Below are 15,085 nucleotides of genomic sequence, written 5' to 3' on the forward strand. Positions count from 1 at the left end.
GTAGACACTTCAATCGTACCTACTCTTCCTTATAAAAACGGTGAACCGTTGTAATATTTTTTTATTGTAATAATTGATGGAGCAAGCCTACCAGCTCGGCTAGCTTGGGCAGTAGACAATTATCTCCCCGGGGAAAGGATAAAAATGTATCTTCTCCCACAGCTTTATCAACTCTCGGAGCACTGGCGCACAAGTGGAAATAATATCCCAATATTATATGTGTAATAATAAACTTCTCCTATTCCATGTTCGCGTACTTTAGCAGATGGACACGTTAAATTATATCTCCTGTCAGGGGGTATAATCGGGGGATATAATTTTTATCCCCGGCCTGTGCTAGCCCAGCTGATGAAAATCCTCACCTATAGACACTGCCAAGTGCCCCCCGTAGCCATCAATCCGAGGCGTAGATGTTAAGCCAAGTGCCAGTAATTACACCGGCGACCAATAGCCATTAGTCTAGAATACAGCAATGCTGCTCTGCAGCAGAAATAAGTATGCAGAAGTACTTTCCCGGACAAGCTCTGTCACGAAAAGCTCTACTATTACTATAAATAAAAATAAATAAATAAATATACTACGACAATACACACATCGCCATCTAGCCCCAAAGTAAGCGTAGCTTGTGTTATGGGTACTAAGATGACTGATGAATATTTTTATGAATAATATACATATTTATGTATATTATTCATAAAAATATTATGTATATTCTAAGTATTTACTTAGAATATACATATAAACACCCAGACACTGAAAAACATTCATGCTCATCACACAAACATTTTCCAATAGCGGGAATCGAACCCACGGCCTTGGGCTCAGAATGCAGGGTCGCTGCAAACTGCGTCAATCGCCCGTCAAACTATAAATCATAACTATAAAGTAGATTAATACAGTATTTCACTACCTATAGATCTTGTTTACGAATCCATAGAATTCAACTGAACTAAAAATAAAACTAAAATAAAAAGGACAGAGGTTGAAATATTGGAATAGTCATCCGTGTACAGAATCAATTAGTCAGGCACACACGCTTGTCACTGTCAGTCAGGTCGTTAAGGCCCTCTGTGACGCTGCATGCAACTAATAATTCCTCTAGTTTGTTGTACTAGCAAAGCAATAAGATCCAAACGTCATGGAATAACGAAGAGGGATTTCTATTCATCCTTACTGATATTATAAATGCTACAGTGTGTTTGTTGCCCTTCTATCCTAGCACAAATGTTGCCATTCTTTCAAGGTAGCAACAGGAATGGCGTGATTTGCAGACTCATTAGCCCTTACCTACTGCAATATCACGTGGTAGTAATTCATGATGGTCGCAGGCTAACCTGTTTAAGCATGGCATTCATATTAAGACTCCTACTATCAATCGGTTTCTACACGGCTTCGAACCGGAACGCTAAACTACTTGACGGCACGTCATTTTCGGTAGGTCAGCAGGTAACTTGCTACGAAATATATATAATAATAGAGAACAGTTTATGGGCCGGAGAGTTATATTATTCCAAAATGATAAAAGTATCCTACGGGATGTGAAATTTGCACCAAGTGGATTGGCTCGTGGTACCTACGATAGTAGCATATCAACGACTAAAATTTACAAAACGTTGCAACATTTGAATGGGTTTACTGACAAGTATAGTTGGATAGGAAGGTATTTGTTTACGTAGATATACATATTATATTAGTATACTCGGTACATGTACAATAGATAATGAACTGTACTGTTATAATAAGCTAAATTTCTAAATAATTTGTGTGCAACTGAAATACTCGTGTAATAAACCGTAGCGCGATAAAGACGCTTCACCGTAGAAGCTCGTAGCAACATTACGTAGCGCTTTACTTTAAAAGGATACAAATTTCACGTTCCATTAACTTTAGTGCACCTATTTATTTTCCGAGATTGCATTTTTGTACGAGAAAACATGTGGATAATTATTTTTGCTGTCCTTTTTATTCTAGTCTATCGCTATATACCAAAACAAGAAATAAAAATCTAAGAATTTGAAATTACTGCCTCTTTGAAAAGCTTATGTAATTTTATTTTAAACCAAAACTACCATTTAATATTTTGCTGTCAATCTTTTTATTTCTTTAAAATAATTGGCTATACAGATTTTAACGGGACCTTTTTTGGCTGCCGAACGAGATGGGGAAAAAGAATAATCAAATGGTAAAGTAAAGCATATGGCGGAAAGTCTCTTTTCCTGAGTACACTGCAGTTTAGCAATATAAATATAGCATATTTATTTTTCGCATAATCCGTATTCTTTCCAATCTTCAAGGGATTACAGAACAAATCTCGATTCTAGTCCGCTTCAAAAGATTCATCTGGAATCAATCAGGTTGTTTAAAACGTTGGAATAATCCGAAATGGATTCCATTCTTGTGCTTTATTTCACATGCTAATATTCTAATTTTTATTTATAATACTTGCATAGTAAGTGTAGTATAATGTTGTTGTGAGTCGTGACTTTATCTGGAACTTGATTGCTAGTAAGGGAGCTAAGAGTTACTCAGCATATCACAGAAAAGATGAGAGAGAAATGAGGAGATTCGTAAGAGAACCAGAGTTCAGAGCAGGGTATGAAGCTAAAATGAACACACAGGGTACATATAAGATGTTGAGGTCCCAAACTACCGGGGAGGCTTCCATATAAGTGGACAGTCGTTATCACATTGACTCGACACAAGCGAGTCGCACAGAGTATGCGTTTTTGGGAACCGCGCTTGAAATTCCCTACCGAAACCTATGGTCAGCATTGGACGTCTATCAGCTGAGATAACAATGATGACGAAGGACTCCAAAAATATTAACATTTTATTCTCTGTGAATATAAAATAAATATATGTTAGCCTAGTAGTATACAGTTTTGGGGAATCCTTAATTCTAACTAAATTCAAATGTCTAAAAGCCAGAGAGTTCTTCGATATTTTTATTTTTAGAATAACTGCTTAGACCCAAATCAATTGATAATATACCTACATCTGAATTCGTATGACGCAATATTTACCGTTAGATAACCAGCCATTCATTCAATAATAATACTGCTCTTGAATAAGGTATTCTCAATGGCGAGTGATTAAAAACATTTCTACGCGTGGGATTTCAAGCAGCCATTCAGTAAAATCCATAAATCCCCGTCTATTTGACCTCTGAATAGCAAAGCGGCCTCTAACTGATACCGTCCGACTGAGTTTCGAGGCATGAAATATGTTTTACTATCAAAGCGATTCGAGCCTTTACACGGTTTTTTTTTCGGCAGACATCAATCAAATTGGAAAGTCATGCAGTAGGCTATGCATATTGCATAGGTACGTATTTGTGTTATTTCGCCTAAAACGTAATATCACTGTTTTTCTGAGATAGTGGCACAAATAAAAACTTTGCTTTTTATTTTTTGTTCTCACAATTTACAGTTCTAAATTAAGAGAAGTTTTACGTTTTAAAAACGGCATAACTTTACTTTTTCTAGATTTGCTTTTTATTTCACTTCAAGATAGCCCTTAAGTGCAATATCATCTGGTACTGAGATGGAAGAGGACTAACTTATTAGAGGTATACATGACAGTTATACTGCACCTGCCTTTGGTTTCTACACGACCTTATACCTTGACGCTTAATGGCTGGGCAGCACGTCTTTGTCGGTAGGTTTGTTATTAGCCACGGTCATTGCCTCTTACCAGAGCAGACAGCGAACATTCAGAAATTATAATGTGCAAACTGCCCCTGCTGGGTATCGAACCCGAACCTCTCGCTCATAAGATCACAGCGCTCACCACCACGCCATTGAAGTCATCAAAATTCCAGATTCAGTATCAGCATGACCCAAATATAACCTTTATCTATAAATATAAAAATGAAATGCGATTGGTTAGTCTCACTAAAACTCGAGAACGGTTAGACCGATTTAGGTCTTCAAATATTAAAACTAAAAGCCTTCTGTGCGTGTGTTTCTCACCTAACTTCTCCTGAACAGCTGGACCGATATTGATGAATTTGTGAGCATATTGCAATGGGCTTCTGGTTGGTTTGATAGCATAATTAGACCCGGTAAGGTGACGCTGTTTAACCGGGCAGGACGACGTCTGCTTGAGCCCTCTAGTAATTAATTTAATCTAACATATCGCTATGAATGACATCAGATTATTTTACTCTCATAGAAAAAGCAACAAAGAGCGAAAGTGACAGAGACAGCACAAATAATTTTTGTCATAAAATGTGCTTAGGAAAGATTAGCTAAACACATTTTATGACACAAATTGTGTATGTGTTTAGCTTAGAGTTGAAAACCCAATTACTAAACGAAATAGTAATACCTAGTATGATTCAAAGAAACTCTAAAATATTCCTTTTTATGTAAATGTAAATATTTCAGTACGTAAACCTATTTATTTATGATTCACTTTTATATTCACTTTTTTATTTTCATATCTATACGCTTACCTAGCGGCATCTTTCTAGAACTGAACAAAATTCCATAAACCTTTTATTAAATGTTACTTACTATGTTATATATAAAATAATATTGGTTGACTATGGCGGTTTACAAAACGGTTATAATTCTGCTATGTTTTATTCCTTTGTTTCTATTTCTACCTTTTTCAGGGAATCCTTTTATTTGATTTATTGTCTTCAAGTTGGAATATTGCAAATTTTGTTACACGTTCCCTTCGAATCGTTTTACTCGTTGTTCAGTTATATGATGCGCTTTCTACCTTTGTGATAAAATATCAAACGCTTTTCTGTTTTCTTTTATTTCTTTTTCGCACTCAGTTTTAATATTGGGAAGCTTTATAGCAGCGTTGAAATAAAATATGCACACTTAAACTACCTTTTATAAAAAGCGTTTGTTAGAGTTAGTGTAATGAAAATTTTTCATGTTATATTTTCTGTATAATATTAATAATGGCCTCTAACAAGTTAACTTATATCATAACAAACTTATATATCATAGAATATTCGTGCCCTTTTATTCATTAGAAGGAAACAAATGCTATAAAGAATTATTTAATATGTATCAGATAAAAAACATCCTTTGTCAAATGTAAGCGGCGAGGTGCTGCGGCGATATCAATTCGAATAATGGCGATCGTTTCGTACAGCTTAAAAAAATATTCATTCAACACTTCATTTGATCAGCTAATAAGTCATTAGCTAATCCTTCTAGTACCTAAATTTCAACCATTTTAATATTTCTTAGATTTGCTGTCTACTGTCGGATAAAAAATAACGGTGTATAAAGACAGGTAAACGCAACTCCTATGAAACTTTCATTAATCCCACCATCCTTTAGTTGTGTGTAAAAATGTAACTATAACTGTAGGTATTTCAGATTTGGTACCAACTGTTGCAAATGTATTTTATATATAGCTTTCCAATATAGAATCTGTATTATTAGGTGTCCATCAGACACTGTGTTTAATAGTTGGAAGAATGCAGATTGTAGATAAGTTTCAGCTTTGAATAAAAACGAAGAGTTCCTTTTATGTCGCCCATTCGTTCAGCAAAAGCTTTTCCACATATTTTTCTATATACAGTTTGACTTTTATTTGTCTGAAGTGAACTACAAACAAAATCGGAATAGTGTTTAAATCTAATTAACACAGAGCTCTTTGATATTAAATACGAGTACGTGTGTTGTGTACAACAATGCTGAACTTTTTGAAGATCTGACTGACTCTTCTTATTTTGTGTGTATTTTATGACGCTTTAGTAGCCAAAGGGACCTATGGGTCCTAAAGAAGTTAGGTAGCGATCCCAAAAATTAACGTCTTGAAGGACAAATAACATAAAAATACATCAATCAAAAAAACATAAAATTGGAAGATCAAGATCGTGAAATTTCGTAGTCTACAATCATCTTATGGTTATTTATGATATTTATTTATGAAAGAAACCTACGTGATTACCTGGACGTGTTAAGTTTATGTTAATGAGTTTATGCAAATAAGTACCTACTAGATCTCTTAATCTCTAGTTGTACGCTAGTAGGGTGTTACTAGTTACTAGTGGCACCCGAAATTTCCATTAGACTAGATAAAATTTCATCCTTAGCCTATTATTGTCCAACTGCTTCTTTCTGCGCCCAGGAGGAGGAGGGTTTTAGAGTATACGACCCATCACGCTACAATACCGGTTGGCAGACTCAATATCTGGGATCGTTGGCTTAACGTGTTAGGATCGGGGTGGACATAGCCAATTTCTTACCATTAGGTTGATACTACGAATTTCCTGTAAGAGAAATTTTATAAAGTCTAAAAAGCTGCTCTAGTAGTTATTAATTTCCAATAATATACCGTGCAACCGAAAATTGAATCAGCCTACCACTCATTAAGTTATCGTGAAAAGTTTATCAAATGACCAAAAAGTTCTGTACATAGAATCTTGATAACCTCCTTCATATCAAAGTTGTAGCAATATATAATCCTTAGTTACGTAAGTTACATAGGAAAATACATTTAGTTTCGTCAGGTGTTTTTGAGGTCAACGTAAGCTCATCCCTCATGTAAGGAAAGGACGTAATATCCTTCCTTATGATGGATCTGTGTGCTGTCAGTATTTTGTTAAGAAAGTTTACATGAAAATGTTTTCGATGGAAAAATATTATCGCTTCGGAGTTCACATTTTTTTCCCTGTTCACAACCGTTGAACAAAATTATATTGTCAAGATTGAGACATGACTCGATTTCAGTATGCAATGGTGCGATTTGCCCTTGGAGGAAATTGTAGAATAATTTATTAACCGAAAATATACATAAATGAAATTTTGTAATACACCCGAAAATAGACAGTTGCAAATTTTCTAAGTAAGAGCTGGTTATTAGAAACTTTGCCAGGAAACCCCGACCCAACCTTACAGTTCTTGGCACTATCCAAGAATCAAACTCGTTCTCTGATGACCAACATACGAACCACTAGACCAACATAGTAGTTAGGAATAATGCAAGTGTACCAAAAGATTGTATGCGTCCAATGGGATTTGTAAGAGAGATCGCAATATTGGAAATTACACTAGGACCCCAGAAAGATCTTACAGCAATGTGAGGCGTTTACTGAGACTAGTTCGGCGGAACTAGGGCAGTGTTCAGTGGAAGCTTACGTTTTTGTTGAGCAGATAAACAATGTACCTACCTACTTGTGTGTGTGCACAAAAGTTTATTTAGTGAGTACTTTTCTATAGACTAGCTTATTTTCTGATCCAGTTGATGATGTTGCTAAAACTGATACTTCTGTTGGAGAACACGGGCGTGGCACGACACTTAATAAAACTCATTTTCACTTATTAAATTTGTTCTTTATACTGGCAATTTTTTCACTTTCAAATACTTGCCATAAAAATGAATGTTCGAAAATTCAACGCTCCGATTTAAATACGGTTTAGATACCGTTAAAATTTTTTAATACCGTTTTAAAAACTACGTAGTGGTGAATATAATTGAATAAACATAAAAATTATAATGATTAATTATTTAAGCATTATATCAATGCAACATGTTATGACAGCACAACAGTAGCTGTCACGTGTCAATATCCAAGACTTTTATCAATTAAGTGCTTGATTCTGTTCGTAATTCAGTTGACAACAAACTTATAGTGTTAGCCCACTTTAAAATATTATTGTATTATCTATGGTCAGCACAGAGTTAGAAAATTTACGACGTCCACGCCCGTGCCTCGGAGAGTACGGTCAGTGGTCGTGGGTGAGTAAATGTAGTGGAGAATAAGAATATTGGTTTATACAAAATATACATTTAAAAAAAATCATCGTATATCTATAATTATACTAAAAACAACAAACTATATCTCTACGATTCCTGTACATTTTTGATAATTTTAATAGAGTAATTCTTTATAAAAAATGTATTCAATAATTCTCTTTACGTATGTGTTCCCTTTTATTGAGGAAAGTGTGTAGGCATCCGCTTACTGGAAATAGTCTGGTAAATAGCCACGGACAAAGCCTTTCAGCACAGTAAACTCCCATTGTATGAATTGAAATAGAAATTATCTAATAGCCCATATTCCGTCCTCACCCACAATAATCTACAATTCGTAATATCGTACTGAAAAGCTTGCTTTAGCACAAGTTTATTGTTTAATACAGATTCTGAAAGAACCCTTTAGCTACTGCGAGCGATTGGGTGCTGTGGCTATAAATGTCAATATTCTTTTCAATTCAGTCTAGCGGAAAAATATTCGAGTATTATTGCTTAAAAAAGCTTTAAAATATTTATTCATTTTTGTCATATCTCTTATCTAAAAACATTTTTCAAGTCTATCAAGCTATTGTAATCATTTACAATTACAACGAAATGCTGTAAATATAATAAATATATTGTAATATGTATATTCAATACCTATGTATACAGTTCTAAAATATTATGTTTGATATGTATTAGTTTATTTTTTACTATTATTATATTTCCCCGCAGTTATGCGCACCGTAATTATAGGGGTCGTCTGCGCACTTAACTTCTGTTAAGTAAATGATCTGTCCTATACAAAATTCAATTCTACGAACCATAGCACCACTCATTGCCCGACTAAATTTATATCGATATAACTTGAAAAGTAAAGAACTTCATCCCCTATTATTATTTTTAAAAATTTCATCCCTAAATGAAGTGAGTCGGTGAAATTTTTTAAAGCTGCGATACACTTACTTTTTATAACCCAAATACCTAGTTTCATGGATCTTTCAAACAAACTTTAACCACCTATTCCATCCTCTTTGAGATCAAATTTCAAAAAAATTTTAGTGGATATTTACGTTTCAAAGGAAACTTTCTGTCAAATTTCAAGTATCTAACCAACCCGGTTGTAAGCTGTGCTTTGATATATTAGATAGAACCTCCTGAGATGCTTTAACTTTAATGATACATTTTTTTCAATACGATGTGTCCAAATGACACGTACAATAGTCTTGCTTATTGTACGTGTTATTTGGATACATCGTTTGTACAACATTAAATCTGTTAAAAATAATATATCTCCGCTGCGTTAAAAACTGTAGTGTAGTTCAGAACATCCACCATGACACTGGTGATACATGAACCTTGATCGGAATAGGGCCAGGGTGTAGTTAATCAAAATTTATGGGGCCCTTTTGTTCTACGTCTCTTATCTAAGTCGTGCGCTATTCACGCTTGATTTATTGCGCCATGGCGTCGGGGGTCGATGGTTATATGGCATGACATATTTGTAGATGTATGCAGTATTAACTACCATAAACGGAGTTTATGTGAGGCTTGGGCTTGCACGTATTAGTGGAGTTAGCTACCTTTTAATATAAACTAATTGGAGCCTATTATTGAATTTACTTTTTTTTTGTTTTTGTTGGCAATCTCACTTGCTGGAAAGTGATAATGCAGTCTAAGATGGTAACGGTTCAATCTGTTAGGGGTATGGCAGTTATATTAAACCCATACCCCCAATAGGTTTCTACGCGAAATCGGACCGGAACGTACAATGGCTTAGCGGCACGTCTTTGTTGGTAGGGCGGTAACTAGGTTTTTAAGCTATTTTAAATACTAAAATGAACTTCTTTGAATATTTCAAATAAATTCACTTTTCGAGTATTGCGATTACATAGTTCTGGAAGATGATTTTTGTATATATTTATACAAAAATAGAAGTATATTTAGATTTTTAACATCCTCTTATTACAATGTACTTATGTTAGTATTATCGATATTCCTGTTACCAAAAATATACTAAAGAACCAAACTCGGCGAACGCAAATAGGTTTGGACAAATCCTATTTCCGTTTCGGAGTGGAAGGAAAACATCTCTTCATAATAAAACGAACATTCGCGCGAGTTTGTTAGCGGAACCAGACATAAATGAAACACTAAAAGTAAATGCAAAGTGGCGATAGCCGTTAGGATCTTGGCTTCATTTTCAAAAGGACCGAATTCGAACCCCGGCTAACTTTTCTAAGATAATATGTGCAATTTAGACAATTAATCATCACTTGCTTTAACGGTAAAGGAAAACATCGTAAGGCTACCTGTAATCTGGAATGCCTGAGAGTTCTCCATAACGTTCCCAATCGTGGTGGGCTACAGCCTAAAACCTTTTCATCTCGAGGAGACCCGTGCTCGGTAATGGGCCGGTAATGGTTTGATACGATCATGATGAAAAGTAAACGAACATGTTTATAAAATATGTCGATTGAGGCACTCCGAATAAACAATATCCTTCACAAATGTAATAACATTAATTTGTCATGACACATAATACAATTTTATATTTTGACTTTGACAGCCGACTGGCGAGTGGGCAGCGACCCCGCCTTCTGAGTCCAAGGCCGCGGGTTCGATTCCCACAACTGGAAAATGTTTGTGTGATGAACATGAATGTTTTTCAGTGTCTGGGTGTTTATCAGTATATTATAAGTATTTACGTGTATTGTATTCATAATGATATCGATAAGCTATCTTAGTACCCATAACACAAGCTATGCTTACTTTGAGGCTAGATGGCGATGTGTGTATTGTCGTAGTATATTTATTTTATTAATTTATTTATATTAAACAAGTATAATATATGTAGTTTGTTTCAATATCTTTTAAAGAATTGCGAGCTAAAGTGACGATGTAGCTAGTGCGGGTGTACAATGAATACTTTATAAGGTAGCTAATCTCACCTACCAAAGTATATATTTAATCTATTTTAATATAAATATTTCGCGTTCCGCATAATTGAGACTTGAAAAACTTATGTATGTTAACTTTGGTAATTTATTTATCCTGAGCCTCGCTGAGGGCACATTACTTTAAGTTCTGGATATTAATACATTTAGCCATACCAAAATCTATAAAAGGATCTGTCAGCCTATAAATGGTACACTTTTTAGCTCTTTTGAGTTTTTTCTGACGATTTAAGACTTCATGGAAATTTAAAATTTCATGGATGCCCCATCCTATAAACTAAGAAAACCTTTTACTATATTGTTCTCCAATCTGCCGCTGGCTTTAACGATTAACATGTCAGTTATAATTTTTCCTAATGCGTTATATTCCATGTATTTATATTATTATTTACTTAACAATCATACCTGTCATGCAACGTTTTTATTACAGTTGTCTTGTTCATTAACAAGTCCTACCATTAAGCGTCACATTGTGTTCGCTTCACCCCAGTTGACTTCTGCGACTGATTAATTTCAAACGCGTTCGCGAGCTATTAGGAAGATTGTCTGTAAACATAACCACACTACCACAACCATCTTTACACAACAGACGCGCTGACCTTTGAAGTATACGAAATGTATACACTCAAATATAATCCTTCTATCGTTGTTTTAAGGTTGGCAATGCAAAGATGCTAAGGCGCGAGCTATGTTTATCTACAGGGTTAGCTCGTACTCAATGATATTCCCTCCCTCCTTTCCCGAGCGACGATAACATTCATCTCCGGAATAAAACCGCACGCGACCTCATAAACTCGCGTTATTAAGGTTTCGCTTAATTTAATCTAAAAGCCCCGTTGCTCTTATTGTAAAGAGAAGCTGTTGACTTGTGTCTCTGGCCAAAAAGGAACACTCTATAAAGAGAGCCATTAGGGTGCGCATAAAAGAAATAAGTATAATTCAGAAACGTCCGCCATTACTGCGGCTTTGGTTATTGTGTACGCTCCGTCACGTTCAGGACATGGATGTGACAAAATAAAACAAACCACGCTATTTCTAGTGTAGTTTATTTTTCGGCGTCTACTTTTTTAGAGCACGACGGGAAGGTGAGCTTAGATTGTTCATCAGTCTGTCAGCCTGTTCATGCCTCACTATCGGATCGGCTGGTTGGCGTGCTTAAACGATTAATAATCACATCTGAGTGATAATAACAGAGACAAACGGCTTATTGTGCTCTCCGGAGTACGTGTATAACTAGCTCCGATTCTTTAACTCCTGGGTACCTACTGACTTAAATGAAATAGTCAATTCGAGCCCAGCACTACGTGATTCGAAGTTGAGAGGGTAGGCAGTGAATGGATGAACTTTTCATTTATTTCTCCCTAGACTAGACTAGAGGCAAGTAAGCAAAACTTGATCAGTATAGCAGCATTAAAATCGTGTTAAACCGGTAAGTTTTATTAAGGATTTGAAAAGGGTTTCGTTTTCATTTGAATAATATTTTGTATACCAAAGTACCGAAAACGTAAAAATCCCGTGTCACGGGCCGTGACATGGAATTAAAAGCTGTTGAGTTTTTTTGCGTCTACAGTCATGTCAGCGAACTCAAGCTTAGCGAATATTTGAGTTGTTTTTAGTTTATTTTCACACATCACAGCACAACAGTCTTAGTATTAGATTATACTACGTTACTAATGGAAGGTCGGTTTCGACTGACGATACTTTGTGGCTGCAGAGTTAAATGGAACTTTAAAAATTTCAATTTCAATTTCTTTATTTGCAGATTGAGTTACATAGTTCGTAGGTACAATAATATAATAGTGCTACAATCGCCATCGATTGGCATGCAAATTTGATTTCTTAAAAATCTTGTTTTAAAACATCAATTCGTTTACACTTATACAGCAAGTGATCTAGGTAAATGAAAAGCAAGTTTTCAGAATTAGCGACTCTTAAAAAGCTTACATTAGTTCTATTTCGCTTTGTAGTTTAGTGTTTCGATACTCGAAAATGAATCCACAATTGCAAGATTGCAAATCTTAAAACAAAACTTATACAAAGCGTTATGACGTATGTTCCTACCGAGTAACTGCAACACTCGGATCAAATCTAGACAGCAGTAAATTATAATGCAGTAATATGCATATGTGGTAATATTAGTGTGGTCGAGCAGTCGTTACGAGCAATAAATTACTATGCTGCTTATCTTGTGCATACATTAGTAGCCAATGCTGTAACAATATTTCCTCCCGTAATAAATGTGGCGTCAAAATTATCCACATAATTAACAACATCGATTACCGGAAAATGTATGGAAAGTTATTACTTTTGGAACAATTCCTTTAATATCACATTACTGTTACAAGTACTTTTGTGGTTACACGTGATTGAGAATAAATTATTATTATGATCCAAATAACCCGGTGGTAATACTCGTTGGTATGTATAATTTAAAATAGCACTTGCTTTAACCGTGAAGGCAAACATTGTAAGGAAACCTGTTGTTTGACGTCTACCAATCCGCACTCGGCCGACGCTTAACCAATGTGGCTTTTTTTTTATACCACTACAAGTTCGCCCTTGACTGCAATCTCAACTGGTCATAAGTGATAATGCAGTCTAATACGGTAGCGGGCTAACTTATTAGGGAGTATGGTAGTCATATTAAAATTAAACGTCGTGAAAAAAATCTTGACGATGTAAACATATGTCTCGCTAAAGTAGTACAATGGTTTGAGGCTAATAACTTAGCTCTTAACGGAAAAAAAACGAAGAGTATTAAATTCACACTACCGAATGTTAAACAAGTAAAAACCATTGTACAACTTAATAATGAGGAGTTGGATTTGGTGGATACGACAATATTTTTAGGAATAACTTTAGATGCTAAGCTTCAATGGGGCCCACATATAAATAATTTAGCGAACCGACTTAGTTCTGCAGCATACGCGGTAAAAAAGATTCGTCATATGACAAACATAGTAACTGCTAGGCTTGTTTATTTTAGTTATTTTCACAGCATTATGTCCTATGGCATTTTATTATGGGGTAAAGCTGCTGATATTGATTCTATTTTCGTCCTGCAGAAAAGGGCTGTTCGTGCGATATATAAAATGGGCCCAAGAGAGTCATTAAGGGATAAATTTAAAGAAGTTAAAATAATGACGGTGCATAGTCAGTACATATATGAAAATTTAATTTATGTCCATAAAAATATATCAAAATTTAAAAAGAAAATGCACTGTAACAATATTAATATTAGAAGCAAAAATAAACTCGTTGTGCAGTTTACTAGGCTACACAAAATTGCAAATTCATTCAAGGGCAATTGTATATTATTTTATAACAAATTACCAAATGAAATCTTTAAGTTGTCTCTCAATAAGTTCAAAGTTTATATAAAACGTAAGCTTACAGAAAAATCCTATTATAACATTAAGGATTATTTAAACGATTGGGTATATAAAAAGCTTGGGTGTGAATTGCTCTAGCTTCATAGCTTAATTTAAATTTACTGGAAGATGGTGATAACAAAAAAAACTTACCCGGCTAAGTTTGTTGTGGGCTCTTCTTAGACCAGGGCGCGTTTGGAACCCTCGTAGCTTTAGATTTAAGTTGGCGAACGAAGTTATCACCATCCCGTTACAATTATGTAAACAATTATGTATGAACGCTTCATAAGTGCCTGTGATAGGCCTACATGAATAAAGAAATTTTGAATTTCTTTTTTTGAATTTCATATCCCTATTTGGTTTTTACGCGACATCGCACCGGAACACTAGTTCGCTTAACGGCACGTCTTTGTCTGTAGGGTGGTAACTAGCCAAGGCAAAAGCCTCCCACTAGACTAGACCAGAGAAAAATCAGAAATTATAAATTCCCAAATTGCCCCTGCTGGGAATCGAACCCGTTAAATTCACCTCGGTAACTCCTACTTAAATTCATTGTGCTCACCGTTGCGCCAGGAAGGGGAGCTCGTTGGGTTAACTTGTAGGGCCAACGTATACAAGCCCTCTTCTATATATAGCAGCAGTGCTTATGCAATGAAACATGAAATCACTGTTCTGAAGTCGGGATCAAGTAGTAGCAAATGTATGTAGTGACATTATTTGTTATATTTCTCGATTTAACATAAAGATAGGGTCCGCTGGTATAATTAATATTATTTTTATCGCAAACGTGACATAAATGAATGTAGCGTCGAGATATTATGTCCTGCATTAATCACCGTAAATTTTGGACACTGTAAAAATAAAGGACGATATAACATATTATTACGTAAACCTCTTGAAACTGTACATTGGTTTAGTTGTTAGAATGTCCAATTACGGATAGCGAATTCTTGGTTTCGATAATGGGTCGTGGCGAAAGCCTGTCAGTATTGGGTGATTCTGAAGTAAGTATTCATCAAGCCTTCAGCTTATACATTGAGATAGATA

At 35.2% G+C, this 15,085-nt stretch overlaps 1 protein-coding gene across 7 annotated transcripts in view; it reads right to left on the minus strand.

The window, feature by feature from the left end:
- The window catches only part of LOC120632383 (low-density lipoprotein receptor), a 298,871-nt gene that overhangs the window by 227,657 nt on the left and 56,129 nt on the right, over positions 1-15,085 (minus strand). The window lies entirely within an intron of this gene.

The sequence above is a fragment of the Pararge aegeria genome, chromosome 2, assembly GCF_905163445.1.
Source record: "Pararge aegeria chromosome 2, ilParAegt1.1, whole genome shotgun sequence".
NCBI classification, from domain to species: Eukaryota; Metazoa; Arthropoda; class Insecta; order Lepidoptera; family Nymphalidae; genus Pararge; species Pararge aegeria.